This window comes from Triticum aestivum, chromosome 3A, assembly GCF_018294505.1.
Source record: "Triticum aestivum cultivar Chinese Spring chromosome 3A, IWGSC CS RefSeq v2.1, whole genome shotgun sequence".
Lineage (NCBI taxonomy): Eukaryota > Viridiplantae > Streptophyta > Magnoliopsida > Poales > Poaceae > Triticum > Triticum aestivum.
This window is the reverse complement of record NC_057800.1, coordinates 202,754,600-202,777,504: the sequence shown is the minus strand read 5'-3', so window position 1 is coordinate 202,777,504 and position 22,905 is coordinate 202,754,600. Positions and strand designations below refer to the sequence as shown.

The 22,905-nt window shown below is 49.6% G+C and overlaps 1 pseudogene; it reads left to right on the top strand.

The window, feature by feature from the left end:
* Positions 1–4,181: 4,181 nt before the first annotated feature.
* On the top strand, positions 4,182–5,935 carry LOC123056880 (uncharacterized; annotated as a pseudogene).
* Positions 5,936–22,905: the final 16,970 nt, after the last annotated feature.

Here is a 22,905-nt window from a genome sequence, read left to right as displayed (position 1 = left end):
ACTACTCAACTGCTTCGGGTTGCTCTGATAGCCGGATTGTTGCTGCTGCTGATTCCCTTGGCCGTGTTCCTGATTATATCCTCCCTGGTGACTTGGATGACCATGAAAACCTCCTCCACATGAACCGGCGCCCGGGCCCTGAAAGCCGCCTGAGCAGCCACCCGGGCCGCGACCCCCATCAAATGTGTTTGAATTTTTAAACGCCTTCATGATCGTGCAATCCTTCTACAAGTGGGTAGCTGGCTTCTCCCGGGTGCCGTGTCTTGGACACGGTTCATTCAACAACTGCTCAAGGGTGGGGCCTGACCTGTCCGATCGAGGGGGCTGTCTGCCCTTGCGCCGCTGATTACCATCCCGCGCTTTAGTATTAGCAACAAATTCATCAGCCTTACACTTATTACCTCCTTGATTGGCCGGGTTATGCTGGTGACCCTTGCCATTGCCGTTCTTCTTCCCCTTCGTTCCTTTTTCTTCATCAGACGCCGGGTCTTTGGTAGTATCAGAATCAGCATACTTGACAAGATCCGCCATCAACGTTCCCATGTCATTACAGTCACGTTTAAGCCGCCTCAACTTCTGCTTCAGAGGTTCAAAACGGCCATTTTTCTCTAACATCAAAACGGCCGAGCCGGCGTCCATTTTGTCAGACGAATGTATTATCTCCTTGACCCGGCGCACCCAATGGGTTGTAGATTCTCCATCCTCTTGCTTGCAGTTAGTCAGGTCCACAATTGACATCGTCTGCTTACACATGTCCTTGAAGTTCTGGATGAACCGTGCCTTCAACTCTGCCCGTGAGCCGATGGAATTGGGTGGTAACCCTTTCAACCAGGTCCGAGCCGTTCCATCCAACATCATGGTAAAGTACTTGGCCATTGCAGCATCACTAACCTCCAACAGCTCCATACCCATCTCATAACTCTCAATCCAAGCCCCCGACTGTAAGTCGGCCGTGTAGTTAGGTACCTTACGAGGTCCCTTGAAATCCTTGGGCAACCGCTCATTACATATGGCTGGGACCAGACAAGGTACACCTCCGGTTCTTGTAACCACTCCTGCTTCAACCGAGGTTGTTGGATAAGCCGGAAAGGTCTGGTGAGCCGCCTGCTCTGCTGCTATCTGAGCCACCCGTTCCGCCTCTTGACGAATCCTCTTCTGATCCGCCAAGTTAAGGGCTCCAGCCCGCACCGGTTCATGCCTATATGGCCAGTTGTGGCGTTGAGCATTACTTGACATCTCTGCAGATTCCATGTGCCTACTGTAGCTTGGGCTTCGGCTTGGGCAAGGAGTTGAATGAATCCTGCCTCGACTGTAGGAGTATGCATCCTGCTGGGCCAAGGCTATTTGAAGTAGTTCTCTTATCCTCCGGGTTTCAATTGTTGCTGGTGAGTCGCCTTCCATTGGAAGAGCTGCTAAACGAGCCGATCCCACAATGAGGTTCTCCATGGGGTTGGAGAAGTGACCCGGGGGTGTTGATATATAATGAGGAGGAGTTGTATTCATGCGCGGCGGCTCCATGGTGCGTGGCTGAACTGGTGCACCGGGCGTCGGGACTCGGTATGCCTCTGGCGGGTTGCTCCCTCCAGCTCCGGGTGTATGGAACAGATTCCTCGGATCCAATGTTAACGGCAGACGCGACTGAGTTTTCTGCCGCCTCCTCCTCATGACTTCGTTTGATGCATTAAGATCCAGCGAGAGCCGGAAGGTTTTTGCTTGAAGCTGCTGAGCACGAGCATCCAAAGCTGCTCGTTCGACTGCCATCCGGGTCTCCTCCGCCGCTAGATTTTCCTTAGCTTGCACCATCTCCTCCCGCACGCACGCCACTTCCGCGTCATGCTGGGCTTTATCCGCCGGCTCTACCGCAGCGGTTAACAGAGTCGTCAGTTTATCCACGAGGTCCATAAGAACCTTAGCTGGGGGGCGCACGGGGTCTCCTGACCCGGCAGCTGCCGACCCGGTGGCCGCTGCTGTCGCTGCGGTGGAGTTCTGCCCGGGCTGTGTCCCTGCCGTGAAGACTCCGGCCCAATTCGGCGGCTCAAGGGGGTCCGGAATACTGCTGCCATCGGAACAGCCCCCGAGCATGCCGTCTTGCAGTTGGTACAATGAGTCTGTCTCACCTGTTGATGATGCAGTATCAGAGCAGATGACCATCTCCCCGTCTTCCATCGATCCTTCAGAGTATTCACCGCCATGGATGCAGCCTACGAAGGCATGCTTTACGACAGATTGAACACGGGCGGACCCGGCGTGCTGAGCCATTTTGATGAGGTCGGTGTGGACATCCGGCTCAGGGCCTGACTCGCTGATCCGGCCGATGAAGACGTGAATTCCGCCGAAGGGGACCCGGTACCCGTACTCAATTAAGCCGGCCTCGGGGCCCCAACCTTCGTCGTCGATGTAGATCTTGCCGCGATAACTCTTGGTCATCCGGCCCACAGCGTATCCCTTGAGCCCTTTAAAGTTGCCCTTCAAGAACTCAAATCCACCGTGCGCTAGCCCCACGGTGGGCGCCAACTGTCGTGGAATTGTCACGGCAGATGTCCTAGAGTAAGGACTTAGTCGTAGGGCCATCGCACTAGGAAGCTTAAAGGGGTTAATCGGGACAAAGGACACGAGAGGGTTTTATACTAGTTCGGCCCCTTACGATGAAGGTAAAAGCCTACGTCTAGCTGGGATTGATATTGCTGAGGTTTCGATCTCCAAGAGGCTCAACTCGCCCGCTTGGTTCTCGACCTGGTTGTTTCCTTCCCTAAACCGCCACCGGGTCGTCCCCTTGTATACACGGGCTGACGCCCGGTGGCCTACAGAGTCCCGGCCGGCTCATAACCGTGTCCAGCTTGGTGACTTCTTTTACATGCCTTTCTTTACAAGTCTTGCTGCCCATACAACGGTTTGTAATAACGGGCCTTAAGCCGGCCCGAGGCCTTTGGGCTTTCTATATATTTAATAATCTATCATCTTGACTGTATATTGGGCTTCTTCTGTAACCCGCCATTAAGGCTGACCCGGCCCCTCCTGGGCGGGTCTCAACTGATAGTAATATCCCCAATAAAAGTGAAGTGAACACAGAGGGCTGGGGATGAATTATACTGACCTGACAGACTAACATAGACGTAAAGTAGGACCTTGTTGCCTCTGATCTTGAACCAGGTTTGCTAGTGGGAGTAGAAAATGTCGCTGTTGCAGGAGCAGCAGAGTGTGGGACTTGGATTACTAAATCAATCATCAAAATCACAACAAATTTTTCAATAAATCTGATCTATTTGGTCTACAATAGGACGAGTGGAGAATGAAAGAGCAAATAAAAATCCATCTCACCTGATGGTTTCAAGGACATCCATGCAGACTTGGTGGCGCCCTTGCGCAGATCTTCATTCCAGGTCAGCTGTGCTAAATGGTTGGTGCCTTTGTAGCCGATCCGCCGAACGCCTCCCGACGTCAGCGGCAGCGGCAACATTGCCACCGGCCGAGATCATTAGCATAGGCGGGGATGACGTGGTCAAGCTGCACCGTGCGCGCCGCCTTCCCCATGTCCGCCTCCTTCCCCAACGCCCTTGCCCGACCACCAAACCAAACGGCGCCGCCGTCACCATGCCAAGCCGTCACGCCAGTGAAAACCCTACAAAAAAAGAGAGGAGGGGGGGGGTGTCATGGGAGAAAACATAGGCCTAGTTTGGGAGCACAATAGTTCTAAAACCACAGTAATCCAAAACTATGGTATTGTAATGCCTAGGCAATGAATACCTCGGTTTCTAAAAACTGCAGTTTTCCTCTGCTTTAGCAAAACTACAGAGTATTTGGCAAGCACAGACTTTCTAAGACCAGCTAGGCGTGAGTGTTTCTCGGTTTGAAAAAAGAGGTCCGAACATCTTTTAGATAGTGTGAAAAACCTCACTTTTGAAGATACTACGGTTTTGTAAACTAAACTAAAGTATTTGTTAAAGTCAAACAAATCAAAGTTATTTAAGCCATGGTTTTTTTAAGAAAATCATGGTATTCTCCTAAAACTTCAAAACCGTACAAGGACAGGTGGACAATGCCAGCGCCCAGCGACATCCTCTCTTGCTGGGGTTAATAACCTACTTCTCCTGTTTACCGAGCGGCTCATTTCCTTCTAGATCAGACTGAGTTGGTTGGTTCGGCAGCGGACGCGAGGTAACCCCCGTCCAACCGCCGTACCTATGGCCACCAACGGCCAGCCGGCGGCGGCGGTCGCCACCATCGATGACCTCCCTCAAAACATGCTGCTCGATATCTTCCTCCGCCTTCCCTCCCTCGCGGACCTCGTCCGCGCCGCCTGCACCTGCCTGCCCTGGCGCAACCTGGTGACCAACTTTCCCCCCTTCCGCCGTCAATTCATCGACCTCCACCCGGCGCCCCTCCTCGGCCTCTTCTTCGACACGCCGTTTCAGGCTGTCCCCGGCATCCCCGCCTTCGCCCCCGCCCACCGGAATGATCCGGAGCTCGTGGCCGCCATCTTGAACGGTGACTTTTTCCTCACCACCCTCCAGGCGCGCGACGGCCCGGAAGCTAACTGGAGCTTCCTCGACGCCTGTGGCGGCTACCTTCTCCTCATCAAAGAGGATGAGGTATTGCTCCTGCTGCTAAACCCCTTGGCACGGTGGTGCGAGCGGTTCTTTGATCTGAGTGACTCCCGCATCTTCGACGACGACGACGACGACCGCGAAGGCGATCCTCAACTCCTTTACGCCGGCCTGATCTGCGATGACGAAAGCCCCGCGAGCTTTGGCATCTTCTGTCTTGCTGCACATGGAGGGTTCAGGTTGCGGGCTACGGTCTTCTTCTCATTCTTGGGAATGGGCGGCGATTGGTTCCTCTCCCCATGGTTGGATGTCCCGCACCATCCCGAAAATATATTTTAGAGCATATGCACCCAGGCCCTCTCTATCTAGCCATCCATTTTTTGCTTTAAGATTCGTGCAAATATATTTCTCTTTTTTGTTTCTCCCACATAGAATATATCTTGAAGTTCAAACCTATGCAGCGTGACAAAGCTTTCTGAGTAGAATCTAGGATAAATCGTACAGATTTTTTTGTCAAACATAAATATACAAAATACATTTTGTTTGATTAAAAAAATCATATTTTTAGTATTTACGTCGGACAAAAAAATCTGAAAGATTTATCCTAGATTCTAGTTAGAAAGCTTTGCCATCCTGCATAGGTTTCAACTTCAAGATATGTTCTATGTGGGAGAAGCAAAAAAGAGAAAATTTCGTATAGAAATTTAGTTGTGTCGCACGGATCTTAAAGCGATATTGGAGAGTTAGGATAGCAGGGCCTGGGTGCATGTGCTCTAAAAATCCACGTCCCGCACCATCCCAACCCCCACCCGGAAGGTGACGAAGATGACGAAGGTGATCTTGTGCTTGAGAGCGGCATGCGAGTGGGTAATTTCATCTACTGGCTTTATCGGAATCGTGCGTATGTGGTTGTCTTGGACCCCGACCCAAACAACCCGTGATTGTTTGTTGAGATGATCCCACCTCTCCTGAATCTGGAAGGTTTTTGCAGCTCGATCCTTGGCCAAATTAACGGCGATAACATGTGCATTGCTTATTCAAATGGATTCAACATCGGTTTCATGCTGCGTCAAGAAGATGGCCTTGATGCTGGGGCATGGGCTAACAGCAGGGTATTCAACCTGACTGATCAAGTTCGACGGAAGCTTGGGTACTTACCCCAGAATGGGCTGAAAATTGCGGCAATGCGGGGTAGCATAGTGTACTTCACAACATCACAGATGTTCCATCCGCTCGAGGCCACTTGTTGGTTCGCTTGTCTGTGCTTGGAAAGTCGCAGGCTGGAGTGGTTGTTTCCGATGACGTATAATGGTCTCTTCCAACCATACCACCATTCATCGTGGAGTACTTTTCTGTTACCAGAGAATGAAAGATTTTATCCCTTCATATGAGGAATGATGACAACCAGAGAAGGATATTCTGTGCAAAGCATTGCCTTGTTCTCCTACTGCATCAAAACATCCAGCTACCATCCAGAACTGATCTCTTCTTTGGACCTGCATCACGCTGAAGGTCCTGGCGAAGTTCCTTGATATTCAGGATTCAATGACAAGTCAATCCTGTAGTTTGATCGTTTATTCATGGTAATTGTTGTTGTCTTCTGTTATCAAACTTACCATTTACATTGTGGGCAAATTACTTCATCTGTTCCGTGACATTCAGTATTCAGTGATAACTCAATCATGTGTATTTTGATCGTTTATCATAGTTGGGTTGTCTTCTTGTACCAAACTTCCCATTTCATTGTGGGTGAATTACTTATCTGTTCCTTGGATTCGCTAATGTCTCTTCCTCGGTATTGGGGCAAGGCATCCCGACCTTGGAGCCTCTCTTTTTTTCTTTCTGTCTGTAAGATTACTGTTCTCTACCGGTTGTAGCCTGTTTACCCATTTTACTAAAAAAATATCCGTCTTATTTTGGTAAATTAATTAGCAGCGCCTACTATCTCTATGATATGTTGTCCTCAGAATGATGGCGTGTTCTATATGATTTTTTCGCATGAGTAATTTATTTTTGGAATGCTTTACTTAAGGAATTTATTTCTCATATATTTACAGTGTTTCTTGAACTGTATTAATAGGTTGGCTAGTTATCTTGTTCTTTTTGTAAATTTACACATCTCTTCAGGAATTTGTGTCAAAAGCTGAAACAGGCAAACAAGGGTAGATGGATAAATGACACGTATCACATGATATACTAGCTTATAATTATGGATGAATATAACCTAGGGCTCATATATGAGTATTTTATCTTTCATAATATTTTCAATAGATAAATTCCTGAAGAGCTATGCTCAATTGCTGATTGGTAAATCTGATTTTCTTTTTCTGTATACATGCCCAGCAAATACACAGTATTATTAGAAAAGATTGTTCTCCTAGATCAACCAGCATTGTGGTGGAATCCTGTGGAGTTTACTGAACTATGATCATGGTATATATTTTATCAAAAAAAAGATCATGGTCTATATGAACTATGTGATGAGAAATACGCTCAAGGCATCAAACTGACACCCTGAACACTTATGATTTGTGTAACTGCCATTGTTGGTCTTTGTAGGCATCCTTTTAAAATATCTGTTCAGTAATATCATAATTCAACGTGATGTCATGAGAAGTTATGAGAACTGACTACTTGGTAGTATTGTCTCTACCTCGCCTTAATACGAGATTTCTTCTGATTCATTCAATTGCAAAATTTTCAAGAGGCTTGAATTTTTGCCCCCTTACTGTTTATCTCTTTCTAGTGTCTGCTTTTAATACTTGTGAATTTGACGTGCGTGATCTTGTCAGGCTGTCCCGAGCCAAGTCTAGCCTCTGATATAGGTGAATATCATTCTTTTGTTCAAATAGAAATTTGTAGGTTTAATTAACTTGTCTTGTATTCCTTTCCTGTTGGAATCAACTTGTATTATTTAGTAGCAACATGACTAATCCATTTTGATAATACCCAGACACTACAAAAAAAAGACACATCCGTGACATTTTGGGCCGAACGAATTTTTTTTTCTGTCATACATATGACACTTCTATGACAATAATTATGACAAAACCCGGTATCATCATAGATGTGGTGGGCTCCTATTTCTATGACAAAAAATCATGACAGAAAATGGGCTTTTCGTCTTGGGCGGGCCGGAGACGCAGCTGCATGACATTCTTTGGGCCGTACATGACGGAAAAAACCGTGGTAGAAGCGAGGGGGAGGAAAATTTCGGGGAGTTCCTGGTTACGGTGGGAGGTCGGGGGCCGAGCGATGCGCGTTTCTCTTGTACACGTACGCGCGTGTGTGCGAGGCGTTGGCTCTAACTGAACCCGAGCGAGGCGTTGGACTCTAACTAAACCCGAGCGATTGCACTACAGGCTACGCGTTACTGAATCCGAGCGATCGATCGATGGCTGTTAACTGAATCCGATCGAGCGATTCCTTCGCTACTGCTGCTAACTGAAGCCGGTCGATGGGATGAACAGTGAGCGTTGCGGGGGGGTTTGGATGAACAGTAAGCGGTGACGTTGCCTCTGGATGAACAGGACCCCGTGGTGTGGTGGAGGGCTGGATGAACAGTAGACGATGGAGGGGTGCCCGTGGAGGGGTGGATGAACAGGACCCCGTGGTGTGGAGGGCTGGATGAACAGTAGACGATGGAGGGCTGCCCGTGGAGGGGTGGTTGAACAGGACCCCGTGATGTGGAGGGCTGGGTGAACAGTAGACGGTGGAGGGGTGGTTGAACAGTAGCCGGTGGAGTAGCGCGCGGTGGAGGCTAGATGAACAGGAGCCCGTGGAGGCTGGAGGAGGTCGACCGTGGAGATGAACAGTATCCCGTGGAGTTCTGTTTTGCGGTACGCCACACCCCTCCCGATGAATAGGACCCCCGTTTCGACCGTAGCGCTCCAACACAAGTCCGTTTCGTCCATTTTGCGGTACGCCACACCTCTCCCGATCAACAGGACCCCCGTTCGACCGTAGGAAGTCTGTTTCCTCCGTTTTACGGTACGCCAGACACCTCCCGATGAACAGGATCCCGTTTCGAATGTGCCCGGTCGAACACAAGGCTGTTTCCTCCGTTTTGCGGTACGCCAGGCCTCGTTTCCATCGCCTGTTACGTCCAAGCCCTCTCGATGAACACGACACATTTCGTTGCCTCCCCATGAACACGACGCATTCCGTTGCCTCCCCATGAACATGACGCATTCCGTTGCCTCCCCATGAACACGACGACGACGTTGTTTCTCCGTTCCGACCCAGCCATGTACACGAGCCCTAACCATACGTATGTGCGAGTAGGCGTTCGAGACCCCGCCCGTATGTACACATACGTGGCCGTATTTTCTTTCTTGCACCCTGGCCACTGTATGTACGTGTACATGCTACGTGCGCGCCTCTACTACGACACATGCGCGCCTCTACATCGACCAGTATGTACGTACACGTTCACGACCAGAATTACAACGCTACGTACGCTTCGACCAGGTGGGTCCCGACTGTCAGGCACTTTCTTGCCTGCGAAGATGTAGCTGGTGGGTCCCAGCAGTCAGGGGGTGAATCTTTTTTTCCCGGACGCACTTCCTTGCGTGCGAAGATGTAGCTAGTGGGTCCCAGCAGTCGGGGGCCTGGTCGGTCCCAACAGTCAGGGGGACGAATCATTTTTTTTTCGGACGCACTTCCTTGCGTGCGAAGATGTAGCTCGTGGGTCCTAGCAGTCAGGGGGCGAATCATTTTTTTCGCGAAATACGGTGGCCCGTCCGGTGGGTCCACGCTGTCAGGTGGAGGAATAATTATTTTGCGCATAATAAGGAGGCACTTCCTTGCGGCTGCCGTGGACCCAGCTGTCAGCCTCTCCACGTACTCTTCCGATGAAAGTCGGTCGTTGACCATGTTGACCACGCCGCACCAAGAGCACCAGGGCGGTGGTCTGGACGACGGCGAGGCCTAGGAAGGGGACGACGTGGAGCTGGGGAAGACGCATCAGTGGAAGCCCGCGTGGAGAGGAATACGAGGGTTCACTGGTTCGGCTGCTGTCGTGGAATTGTCACGGCATATGTCCTAGTGTGAGGACTTAGTCGTGAGGCCAACGCATCTATGTAGTAAGTTGAAGGGGTTGGTCAGAATCGAGAGACGCAAGGTTTTACCCAGGTTCGGCCCCTCACGGTGGAGGTAAAAGCCTACATCCTGCTTCATTGATATTTATGATGATGATTACAATCACACGGGTGCTCTAACTTGAGAGCTATAGACTTGTTTGTCTAACCCTAATCTATCTAACTTGTGGAACCTATCCCTCTTGGGGTGCCCTGCCGCTCCTTATATATGTTGAAGGGGTGGCTTACATGACTAGTCCTATTAGGATTAGGATTACTCTATTACAAGTGGAGTCCTAGTCTTGCTTCCTTTGTAAGGGAATATTCCTTATGCTTTCCTCTTAAGCCGGCCCACCATAACATAGGCCGATCTTCCTTGAACCGCCTGTCGGGCCATCGGGTCTTGTTGTTCCTCTTCACCCACCTACCGGGTTATCAATGAGTCACCATCCCAGCCGGGTCATCAATGAGTGGAGAGATCCGGGCGGGTCACTTCATGAGTCGCCAAGTTAGGGCGGGTCACCAGTGACTCTCCAAGTCCGGCCGGGTCATACTTCCGACCGGGTCATTCCGCGGGGTATATCCCCGACATTAGCCCCCAGTTTAATTTGGATTTATCCATGTTAAACTTATCCTGCAAAATAAACACAAAAACAAATTTGACAGGTTGTGCTCCGGGTTAAAAATTCTTGTAAACCGGCACCTAATCATCCTGAAGTCCTTGTCATTTCCTTCTTCTAGAAAGTCCGGGCCAATAGGCCAGCTTCATAACAAATTTGCTGACATTGGCTCTTGTAGAAAAATATTATAAGAAATAATCCATTTAAGTCGGCCTTTAATGCTCTGACTTGACAAAAATATTGGTCTTGAAATATTCAACTGATATTCAGCCGGCTTAAAGATGTAGATCTTGCCGATTTATGATTGCCAAAATTGTCCAGTTATAAACAAATGATGCCAGGTCATGTAATTGTTGTTGATGCCGGGTTAATCTTATGATGACGCCGGGTCATAAACCTTGCAGATTTCTCCGATGATAATAATATAATACCTGATTTGCTCAAAACTGAGAATTTGAAGTTATTCCTCCCTTATATGCATATCACCTATAGCCCCCAAGTGCCGGGTTGTCATGCTTGCAGCAACCTGGGACTTGTAATTGCCTTATGCTCATAAAAAATTCAACCAGTGTAGCCCCCAAGGGTCGGGTCTTTATGCAATAATGAGCATGGACTTTGTAAATATGATCATGTAAACTTGAGCAGCAACGTGTAGCCCCCAAGGGCCGGCTCATTATATTGTGATGTGTCGGGTCTTCAATAAGTGAGCAAACAATGACTTTGCATTAGCCCCCAAGTGTCATGGTGCATGCTTGCAGCGACATGAGACTTGTGTATTTTATGTAATCCCAACTTGAACAATGTAGCCCCCAAGTGTCGGGTCGTAAGCCTGCAGCGACTCGGGGCTATTCCTTCCAATGTATAATAAATCATATCTAGTTTGAAAACCGATTCCTGCCATATAAGCCGGTATATCCATTCACATATGATACATGCTATGATGATGTAGTGATGATGCAACGTATGATGCAATATATGATGATGTATATGTATGATCAAGAGGGTTTAAGATATGGTTCGGATACGACCAGAGCCCCCATGTAGTCATAATTATGGCATTGCGCCGATCAAGAGGTGTAGCTATGGTTCGAATACGACCGAGCGCCCAAGTGATTTCCCTAGTGCCCTTATGCTTATCAAGAGGTGTAACTATGGTTCGAACCCGTAGCCCCCAAGTGATTCCCTGATGGCCTTATGCCTATCAAGATGTGTAGCTATGGTTTGGATACGACCAAGCCCCCAACTGATTTCCCTAGTGCCCTTATGCTGATCGAGAGGGTATAAGCTGTGGTTCGGATACGACTAGAGCCCCCAAGTGATTTCCCTGGTGGCTTTAAGCTTATCAAGAGGTGTGACTATGGTTCGAACATAGCCCCCAAGTGATATTGTGAGTTGTGCTCAAGGGATACCCATGTTTGAGTTGTGCTATGCAACCGACTCTCTTTGGCCCCTTATGATAATATTGGCTTGATAGCCGGATTACCGAAGTAACCAGAGATATGCTCTTATGATAATATTGGCTTGATAGCCGGATCAAGAGGGTAGTAACACTATGTTCTCTTTGGTGAATACACCTATGTTTGAACAGGAAGCCCCCAAATGATATTGTGAGCTGTGCTCAAGGGGTACCTATGTTTGAGCTGTGCTTTTGCAACAGACTCTCTTTGGTCCCTTTAATTTTTCCTAAAAAACTCGAACTTGCGAGAGATAATTCTTTTTGAACCGGAAATTCTTAAACCGGATACTGAGAGCTTCAAAGCTTTGTGGGAGATAGCTTTCCCTTGAACCGGATTTCAAACCAGAATCCTTCTTTTTAAGCCGGAAATTTTCTGACCGCCTTTAAATTTGCACCAATATGGCGGTTTAGGGTCCTGCATTAGATAACTTTGCAAGCCGGAGTAATTGCTGTTTTAAAGAAAGCAATATATAATATAAAAATATACTGAATGGATTTCACCTGATATGTCAGGCCAGTAGTTATCCACCATAGAGTTAATGATCACCATGGTGAAACGGAAATCAATCATGGGTGAGCCCGCCATGGGACCAGATAGATGAATCGGCCACAATATTTTAGGCCGGTACGGACGGGCGAGTTACTTCGCAAGGACGGTCCCGGTGAGTTGAAGTAGTCCGGGCTGCGAGGGCGGCGGCTTGCACACATCCATTTATCGGGTAATATGGCACGGACGAATACCGGGTGCAATGTTGTGAGTACGTGCTCCATATCCGTGATATAAACCACATTTGTAGTGAATCATTGTCCTGCGTATAAAAACTACAGCAGGCCGGAGTAGTTGTTTGTTGAAGGAAATCAACATGTACTTACCAAAATATGTAAGATAAATATCACCTGATTTCTAGGCGATAGATGATCATTGTATGGCATCCTTAGATAATTTAGAACCTTTGTGTTGATCCTTTCAAGGGCCTTGCCAGAGTTTGCCGTAGTTTGTACAATCTTCATCCAAGAAATTGGGGCATATTTATCCTCGGAAACGCCTCGTACATCTGGCGGTTTAGAACGGGGCGGTTCACGACCGAAGTCAAGGCGAGGCGCGCGACTGTGGCTGAAGCGGACTGTGGCAGCTCGAGGCCTCAGAGGTGGGTCGATGAAGCGGATTGACCAAACGACCCGATAACTTTCGCCCGGATCGTGGTAATTGGATAACTTACGCCCGGGTCACTTCGTACCCCCTCCTCCCCCTTTTTTCTTTTGTCCTGATCTGTAGTCTGCGAAAGCACATGCATGCTCAATTTTGCAGAATGAGGGCGGTTTAAGGCGGAGGCGGGGCTCGGAGCTATAGCCACAGGTGGGAGGCGATTTGGCCGGTTTGTACATATTCGTGGCCCCAGCAGTTTAAGAGGGCAGCTCAAGGCTAGGTAAAGGTGAAGCCACGCGCGAGGTAAGCCGGAGGAGACCACAGCAGAGACGGAGGTAGTTCGCCGGGGCGGCGATTTGCGCTGGCAGAAGTGGCAACTTTGACGGAGGCCACGAGCTGGGACTGCGACTGAAACCATGGCGGTTTACCGAGGCGGCTCATGGAGACACCGGCGAGGCGGGACCGCAACTTGTGGAAATACTGGTGAGGCCGAGGCGGCTCGTGGCTCAGTGGAGCCACCAAGGCAGGTTGAGGCAAGCGGCGGAGAAGGCACGGCGGAAGAAGTGGCCGGCGGCCCGTCACCGGCGACCTGGGGGAAACCCGTAGCAGCGGCCCAACAATATTAAGGGCTGGCTAGGAGGCTCCGAAACACGACAGCAGCAGAGACCACAACAGCGGCTCAACCCGGGCAGAATCGGCGGGTGCATTAACTGGAGGAAGCCGCCGTAGAAAACCGAGCGTATGCGGTTTAGCAAGTCCAAGGTGGAGGAGGCCAACACATTGGGCATGGAACCCACAGCGGCGGAGACGGCCCAGGCGAAAACCGGCACAGCCTGATGGAGCTGGAAGGCCGCGACGTCGATGTCGGTTTGAAGTGGAGTCCGGCGGCGGCGAAGGCGGCTCAACGGGGTGAGGTTCACCAGTAACTCACCATCGGGACGAAGCGCGGCGGTTCGCGGCAGAGGCCAAGCCGGCTCAACGCATGGACCCGGCCCGGCGGAGGTGGCTTACTCGCGGCAGGTTACAACAGGGGAAGCGTGCGGGTGGAGCCGGCGAGGCAGGACCGCGGCTCGCGGAGGTGCCGGTGAGGCCGGGACAACTCGCAGAGGGTGGAGGCAGCTCGCGGCCTAGCGGAGGATTTGGGGGCAAACCGGCAACTGGGGGTAAACCGCCCACTTGGTACAGGCGGGAGCGGCTCCAGGTGCGGCCGTCGATGTGGCTCAGATGGGAGATAAGATGACCCGGAGGTCAAAGTCGGCGCCGCGGCACAGCCGTCCAGATCAAGCTCGGAGGTGGACCTTGGGAAGTAACCCAGCGGGGGGGGGGGCATGGACGGCGGCTTGAGCCGGCCGCGGCGGAATCTGAATTCATCCCCCGTCCATATCCTCGTCTCTGTTGCTGTCCCTACTTTAGTGGTTGCCCTTCACGTGCTCCGGCGAAGGTGGCGCAAAGCCAACGCGAGTCGAGGCAGGCAGCTGCTCGGCACAGCTGTAACTGAAGAAGCTCGCAGCGCTGGAGGAATAAATGGCCAGGATAAGCACGGGGCGGCGCCAGTGACTCACGGAGACGGCGGCTCAGAGGCAGATTCCATCGCGGCTCAGCGGGGGCAAGGCACGCCAGCAACTCGCCAGTGAACTCCTAGCGAAGGCGACCGCGGGTGAAGCTGCGAGGCAACAGAGGCAGCTTGATGCAGTTAATCCGGGTCGGGGTCATTAAGGAGAAAGCGGCAGGGCCGTGGTGACGGAGAAAAACAACTTTATGAGGTGCTCCAGCAACGAGACGGCTTAAACGCGACCATATGGTAATCATCTGACGTTGGTTCGAAAAGCTTTTGGACTTCTACGTGGGGTAGCAGTCAACTCCTGATCTCCATGTTGGTCATGTACTAGTGCTAAAGCCCTCCATGTATTAGCACACATTGGTGATCACGGCTATTGAATAAAAAATTGAGCCTCCAACTGCTGACGTTGAGATGCTTTAGCATCAAATCCCTCTCTTAAATTCTTTAACCACTGTCTTGAATAACTGGAGGACAGATGTATGTATGTACCCTTCTGACTCATTGTCAGGAATATCGTGCTTCACCTAGTAATACACGTTGGGCAAGGTTGACGAGCCCTGCGCCTATGTGCATAAACTGTCCGGGCGGATGGGATGCTAGTCTGATGGGACAACAACAGCTGCTATTGATGAAGATTTGGACCAGCAAAATCTGAACCCACACGCGTGAAATGCCAACGTTTTTCCAGGCGAGTCGCCGTGTTTCAACTCTGATTCCTCCAACCAATCACAAGCTTCTCGATCCTTGGTGGTCGGCGGCTTATGGCGCAGCAGAAGAGGCCATTTGAGGCCATAGACGGGGGCGGTTTGGCAACTTAGCAGAACGACGCTTGGAGCGGCGGGTTAAAGCCATGGCAGGTTGACCGGGGTGGCGTCTTGACAAGGCGAAGGTGGGTTGCGGCGATCCTCGGCAGAAGAACAGACCGGCCCCGAGACAAGGCAGGCCCGGCTCGAAACAACTTCGGGTGTAACTCGATGCTGATCACAACAGGGGCTACTTAGTAAACAACGACGCCGACCACCAGTTAAAAGCCATCTTGACTCCACACGTGACTCAACAAGTAGTAGTAATTAGCTCCTTTTGACAGCGATTTAGAGGCCGACTCGTGGTTGGTTTGACTCCCCTGTAACCTATGTCAGTGACCGCAGCGAATATTGATACCTTCGGTTTTGACGGATTACCGGATCCTCGGTGACTTAACCCAAATTTCCCTTGAACTCAAAACCTCGTCCGGGCATTAGATCTGATTGCTGTTTTAGACTGATAAACTCAAAACTGATGCAAATATTTCCAAACCGATCTTTCTTCATCTGGAAAATTATGAACTTCGCGATCCTTGAGAAAAGATCCCTCCAAGAACTTATCTCCACCGTGCGCGGGCCCCATGGTGGGCGCCAACTGGCGTGGAATTGTCACGGCATATGTCCTAGTGTGAGGACTTAGTCGTCAGGCCAACGCATCTATATAGTATCTTGAAGGGGTTGGTCAAAATTGAGAGACACAAGGTTTTACCCAGGTTCGTCCCCTCTTGGTGGAGGTAAAAGGCTACATCCTGCTTCATTGATATTGATGATGATCACACGGGTGCTCTAACTTGAGAGCTATAGACTTGTTTGTCTAACCCTAATCTATCTAACCTGTGGAACCTGTCCCTCTTGGGGTGCCCTGCCCCTCCTTATATATGTTGAAGGGGCGGCTTACATGACTAGTCCTATTAGGATTAGGATTACTCTATTACAAGTGGAGTCCTAGTCTTACTTCCTTTGTAAGGGAATATTCCTTATGCTTTCCTCTTAAGCCGACCCACCATAACATAGGCCGGTCTTCCTTGAACCGCCTGTCGGGCCATCGGGTCTTGTTGTTCCTCTTGACCCACCTACCGGGTTACCAATAAGTCAACAGGCCCAGTCGGGTCATCAGTGAGTGGAGAGATCCGGGCAGGTCACTTCATGTCAGGACCCCGACTCAATGCCACATAGATCTAGCATGTAACACTTCATATCTCTTTGCGGCCTCACCCACGGTATTCCCACGGGTGTCGCCTTACCTTTACCCGGGACCGTTTGCGCCTTTTGGCACACGTATATGACAGTGTCGCTAGCATCCATATGATAAGGAGCCTGGGCTGACATGGCTAGTCGTAAACCCAAAGTGGCACAAACTTACAGGGACAGGCATCCATGACCCAGCATCGAACGTGTCGGTCATCAGCGAGTGAATCCAGGCTGTAGCACTGGGCTAGCAGGACTCCGGTGAACCGGGCTGTAGCGGGCTAACAGGACTCCGGTATTCATCGCGTGACATTTCCCCGAAGGGACAGACACATGAACGAAGAAGGACACATGCCGGCCAGCCTAAGTGTTCTGGAGCAGTAGCAAGCTACCATGGCTCAGTGGAAACACTAGGAGACATTTCCCGGTAAGAGAGGCTACTAAGGATAAACAACTAGATAGCCAGATCCCACACATATCAAGCATTTCAATAACATACACACAATATGCTCGATATGTGCAAATACAACATGGCATCACAACATGACTCTACGACTCAAGTATTTATTCAATAGGCTCCGAGGAGCGAGACATTACAAACATGGGTCTCATGACCCAACAATCAGAGCATACCAGTCAAAGCACAAGCGGAAGCTATCATGTCTGAGTACAGACATCTATAAATGAAAAAGGCTGAGAAGCCTGACTATATATCAGATCCTGCCGAGGGCACAAGATCGTAGCTGAGGTAACAAGCTAAACATCGAAGTCCACGCGAAACTACTAGTGAGACCGAAGTCTCTCTGCAAAACATAAAATAGGCAAACGTGAGTACAAATGTACCCAGCAAGACTTACATCAGAACTAACTACATATGCATCATTATCAACAAAGGGGGTGGTGGAGTTTAACTGCAGCAAGCCAGCTTTGACTCGGTGGCTAACCTGAACTACGACTGCAAGCGACTCTTTTGAGGTGGCGCACACGAGTCCACATATTCACCATATCAATACACCACTATGGATCCGCTCCCGTCTCCCTACGAGAACGCCATCCATAGCACTCACGCTTATCTTGCTCATTTTAAAGTATCCACTTTCACTTGTCTATGAACTGATATAAGCAACCCAGAAGTCCTTTTCCGCGGACACGGCTATTCGAATAGATGATGTTAACCCTGCAGGGGTGTACTTCTTCACACACGCTCTCACCACTTACCGCCGTTTACACGACATGTACTCGGCAACCTTCAAGCGGAAGCCCAACGTGGGTGTCGGCCACGGCCTGCCTAAACACTCGAGTCTCTAGTCCAGGTTTATCGCCTATTCGGGTTCCATCCATGAGGAGATCCGGCCGGAGTTTCGCTCACAGCCCCAAACGATGTGAACAGGGTTCCGTGACACCAAACGGGCGCCCAGTTTACCCGGCCACGTGCCTACCGCATCACAGCCCACCCCTACGGTCAGCGCTGCGCACGGCCTCCAGCATACTACAAACACCAGAAACTACCTGCAACTCCTGGACAGAGGACAAGGGTGATCAAGAAGCCGAGAGGGTCCATTGGTTTCGGGCCCAATGCGTGGTAGTAGCTGAATCATGGATCACAAACACAGAACTCAGTTCCTGAGGACGGCTGCAATGAGACAACCCACCATGTACTCCTACATGGCCTCTCACCGCTACCTTTACCAAATCGTGTTCACACGCTTAGCTCACACACCGTAGGACATGTTCACACACCTCTGATTCATTCCCAATGAATCAGACCTGACACAACTCTAAGCAGTAGCAGGCATGACAAACAAGCAAGAATGAGTAGGTACAACATGGCTCAAACAACTCCTACTCATGCTAGTGGGTTTCATCTATTTACTGTGGAATGACAGGTCATGCAGAGGATAAAGGGGTTCAGCTACCGCAGCAAGTAACAGTTGAATCGATGTTGTCCTAATGCAGTAAAAGAGAGCAGGAGCGAGAGAGTGGGATTTTATCGGACTGAACAAGGGGGTTTTGCTTGCCTGGCACTTCTGAAGATAACGTTGAGTCTTCATCAGTGTCAACGATCACATCATCGGTATCACGTCTATCGAGAGGGGACAAATACCGGCAACACAGAAGGGAACACAATCAATGCAATGCACAATATGATGCATGCTATGACATGGCAATATGAATGTGTTTTGGGCTAATGCACCTAAAACCAGATTAAATGAAGTTGGTTTGAATCCAAGATTCAAATTCAAACCCCATATGTGGTTATTTAAATGTCATTCACTTCATTTGTCCTAAACAGTAGTGATAAGTTGTTCTAACATGCATGAAAATGGTACAGATGGATTCCTTGAATTTTTCTGATAATTTTTCATATATAAATTATTTAATTTGGAGTTACAGTTAATTTTCTATGATTTATTGAAGTTTTAGGCATTTTCTGGAATTATAAATCATTTCCTAATTTATTTAATTCCAGAAATACTTTACTGCGTCAGCATGACGTCGGCATGACGTCAGCAAGTCAACAGGGGCCGGTCAGGGTCAAACCTGACGTGTGGGGTCCACACGTCAGTGACACGGGGGCTAATCCCGCGTTGACTCGGGCTTTGACCCGCTACGGGGCCCGCTGTCAGTGTCTGTGGGGGTGTTTAGCGTGGTCATTAGTGGCTAATGACAGCGCCACGTCAGTGGCCACCGGAGTTCGGCCGGCGGCGACCCGAAACGCGGCGGAAGTTCACCGGGGTTGCGCTACGGGCGGCGGCTGGACGCGCGAAGGGCACCAGAAGGTAGCCCGTGCCCGTGCGCATCTAGGGGGACCAACGGGCGGTGCAGGGGTCGCCGGGGTTTGCCGGAATGGAGCCCGAGGCGGCGGCCGGAGCTCGGGTGGGTGCGGGGTTAGCGCTGCGGCTTGCAAACAAGCTAGCTGCCACGCTAGCGTTGCTCCACGGGTCGTTGCGAGTGCAACGGACGCACGCGCAGGGCCATTTGGTCACCGGGGCTTCGCCGGCGACGAGTCCGTGCGGCGGAGCGTCTCGGCTCCGGTAGAGGGGGCGGCTAGAGCTCGAAATCGGACTTGGGGTTAGGGGGAAACGAAGCAGGGACTCACGGGGATCGTGCAGGGAGGGTCAGCGAGCTCGGGGGCGCGCTGGAGTGGCCGAATCGACGGAGAAGATCCTCGGCGGCCGGCGAGGGGGAAAACGTCGGGGGCAGCGTTCCGGGGCTCTTCTGGTCGCATGAGACGACGAGGAGGACGAGGGAGGACCGGCGGAGCTCTGGGATACGAAGAGGGAGCGAGGGAGTGGCTGTGGCTGCGGCGGTGACGAACGGCGGCGACGATGGCGTTCGGGTGTGCGAGAGGGAGAGGCAAAGGAGAGACGAAGGGGACGAGTGAGGGGGTCCAGGGGTTCGAGGCGGCGCCGAAGAGAAGGCCCGAGGCGTCGCGGTGGCGAGGGACACAGGCAGGCAGGGAGGTGGCGTGTCGCCACGGCGCGCGCGTGCGCTGTCTCCCTCCTCTGCCTACTGGCAGAGGTAGAGGACGACTGGCACCAGGCCAGTGGGCTGGGCTGTCCACTGGGCCAGCCAGGTAAGGGGCCAGGTAAGACTCTCTCTCCTTTTTCTAATTATTTCAGTTTTCTTTTTTGCAGGTTTGTTTTGAATTTGGTTTTGAAACCAATTCAATTTATTTTGCTTCTGACAATATTTTTAGGAGCTAAAGGAATTAAAACAATGCTCCACAAAATATTTCAGAATTATTGGACCTATATTTATTTAATAGTAGATATAAGTCCAATTCAAATAGCTATGATTTAAATTCAAAGTCCCAAAAATAAATCCTTAAAAATGTTCAATATTTTGGTTGGGACCAGAACCCTTTCCAAAAATTGTCAAACATTTAAGAAGAGCATTTTGGAGCAATGAATGAGATTTCTAGGGTTTTTGCCCCTCTTTTATTTAGGGTTTTTGAGGTTTCCAAAATTCCTCAGTTCAAATTTCATTTGAATTTAAACATGATGCACACCTGAGGTCTAGCCTAGTGCATGACAGGACCAGGGATGTGACAACTCACCCCCACTAAACAAAAATCTCGTCCCGAGATTCAAGCTTAGGGTAAGGTGAAGGGGGAACGCAAACTAGCACAATCTTCACGATCCAGGTTGCACTTCATAGGAACGTTGATTCGATCACCATCATTGTCCTGTCGTCTTGCTCTGAGAACTCCAACTAGCATGACGAGAAGAGGAAAGGAAAACTCTAGAAGATTCTATCTTCTCGAAGATCAATCAATTTAGGATCAGCTCACAAAGTGAGTCCTAGCAACATCTCTTGAGCTGAGACACGAAGCATACATCTGAAGAGATGGAGTGGAACAGATGACGAGGGCTCGCTAAGTAGACAACAATTTTCACGCTTAAGACGGTGGTGAACGATTGTCAACGTAGCGAGGAGTTGAGTTGCCATGATCCCATAACGGGGCACCTTAGGGAAGGTGACTCGTGGAGATATCCCCTTAAGTGGCAAAAAGAATTACCTTTGATTCAGAGATCATTGAAACTCTCTATATCAGCCTAAGGCAAATCACAGCAAGCGATTGGCGGGGTCGGTAGAGTGGCATACTCAGACTTGGATGATGTGGATTACCTTGTTGAAGATAACGTAATGGATGAACTTGCTTACCACCGGAAATGGAAGAGACCCATGGTAGAATGGCACATTGGTGGTGCAAGCTGGGAACAAAATGCAAATGCTGGGAATGATTCTGGTAACTGGGGAAGAGCCCAACAATAGAGAGTTATCCCACTATTGGACTGGTTATAGCATAACCGAGGAAACTGAGAGCGCTATACAGTTAATGCCGACGATCAAACCTAGCACTTGCGCGTGCTCTCAAGAACTTGAGAAATTCCATAATCATCAAGGTTTTACCAACATCCGTGTCAAGGGTCCGGTAACACAACTTACTACCATGATGAATGGTGATGGAGGATGCAGATGCAAAGGAAGATAACACCTTCTCAGATTTCACCCTTGGCGGGGCCAAGAAAATAAAATCTGGATGATCGACCGAGAGACATTTAGCACTCCGCTTCTAATGTTCTCCTTGATGTGCTAGTGTAACCCATTCATAGATATGGTTTGATATCTAAAACATCAAGTAAAAAGGTCGGACTTCGGGAACACAAAAATCCATAGGGCAACTAGGGAGTAAATCCTACGAAATCCCTATGGGGGGGTGGCCAACTTCCTCAAACAAGATACTATAATAATAGGTCTACCGGATGGGTGTGTTGGCCACGACATCCACCTTACCGGTTATCGAGAGACCAATATTATAGTTCTTAGGGAAATGTTCCAACCATCATATCTGCCTGAGATTCAGCTCTGGTTGGTGTTAGGATATTCCAGGCTCATCGAGTCTTAGGAAGAAAAATTAAAGGTTGCAACACAAATCGACGAGATGACGTTGCGGGATTCTCGGGAGATGAACTACGATAGCAAGCTCCAAAACATGAGCTGGTTCTGCTACAAACATGTGAACACGTTGTCCCAGACAAGCATGACCACATAGTAGTCTTATAATAAAACACTACCGAGTTCAGGAGGGGGAACCATCAACGAGGGTATCGAAGTCCTTACATAAGTCCGGATTAGCTCTTATGAAGGAACTTCTTCTCCTTGAACAAATCAATCAGTGGCTTGGTGTGCTAGGGATACATATAGATTGAAGGTTGCAAGTCTTCAAACCACAGCATTCTTCGCACGTGTGCATGACTGATTTGGAATGATTCCAAAGAAAGCAACATTGACTTTCTCGAATCCACGGCGGCAACTTGCATCAGATGCACATGAATTAAAGGAAGTCACTACCTTCATCCAAACATATGCTTCATGAGCTAGCATGAACAAATGCTTTCAAAAATTTCCAACACTAGCTTAATGCTCAACAAAATCATGGAGGAGATAAGGATGTTGTCAATGGGCTCAACAACAATTCATCCGGGTTTCCTTTTAAAAGGAATTCCATAGTTAAGTGAACACGGTGATAGCATTGGTCAGACCAAAGATGTAATGGTGTATGCTCGAGGGATCAACCACGAATAAGACAACATTACGAGCATCGTTGGTACTGATTTGATTTGACGATGGCCCACACTCAAATCAAAGGATTGATAAGATAATAGGTCCAACAACTGATCACAGGGACCAATCGATGAAGATATCATCTTTCTTCAACACACACTACACAAGAATATCCCTTTGGAACGAACTAAGTCAGGCAAGCTTTTATCTTCCAACCCTCCAAGTTGTCGTTTAGCTTAACCAACTAGCTCAGGGATATCTAATACGGATTCTTGGAGAAGGGTGGTTTACAAGATAACCCAACTTGATCACGAGCTCAACATAACAGTCAGGTGACAACCCGGTAACACTTCCAAGAAGATATTTGGAAAGTCACGAACCACCGGTATGTTACTAAGCTCGAGAACAATCTTGCTTCTGAGGGCAAGACGACATG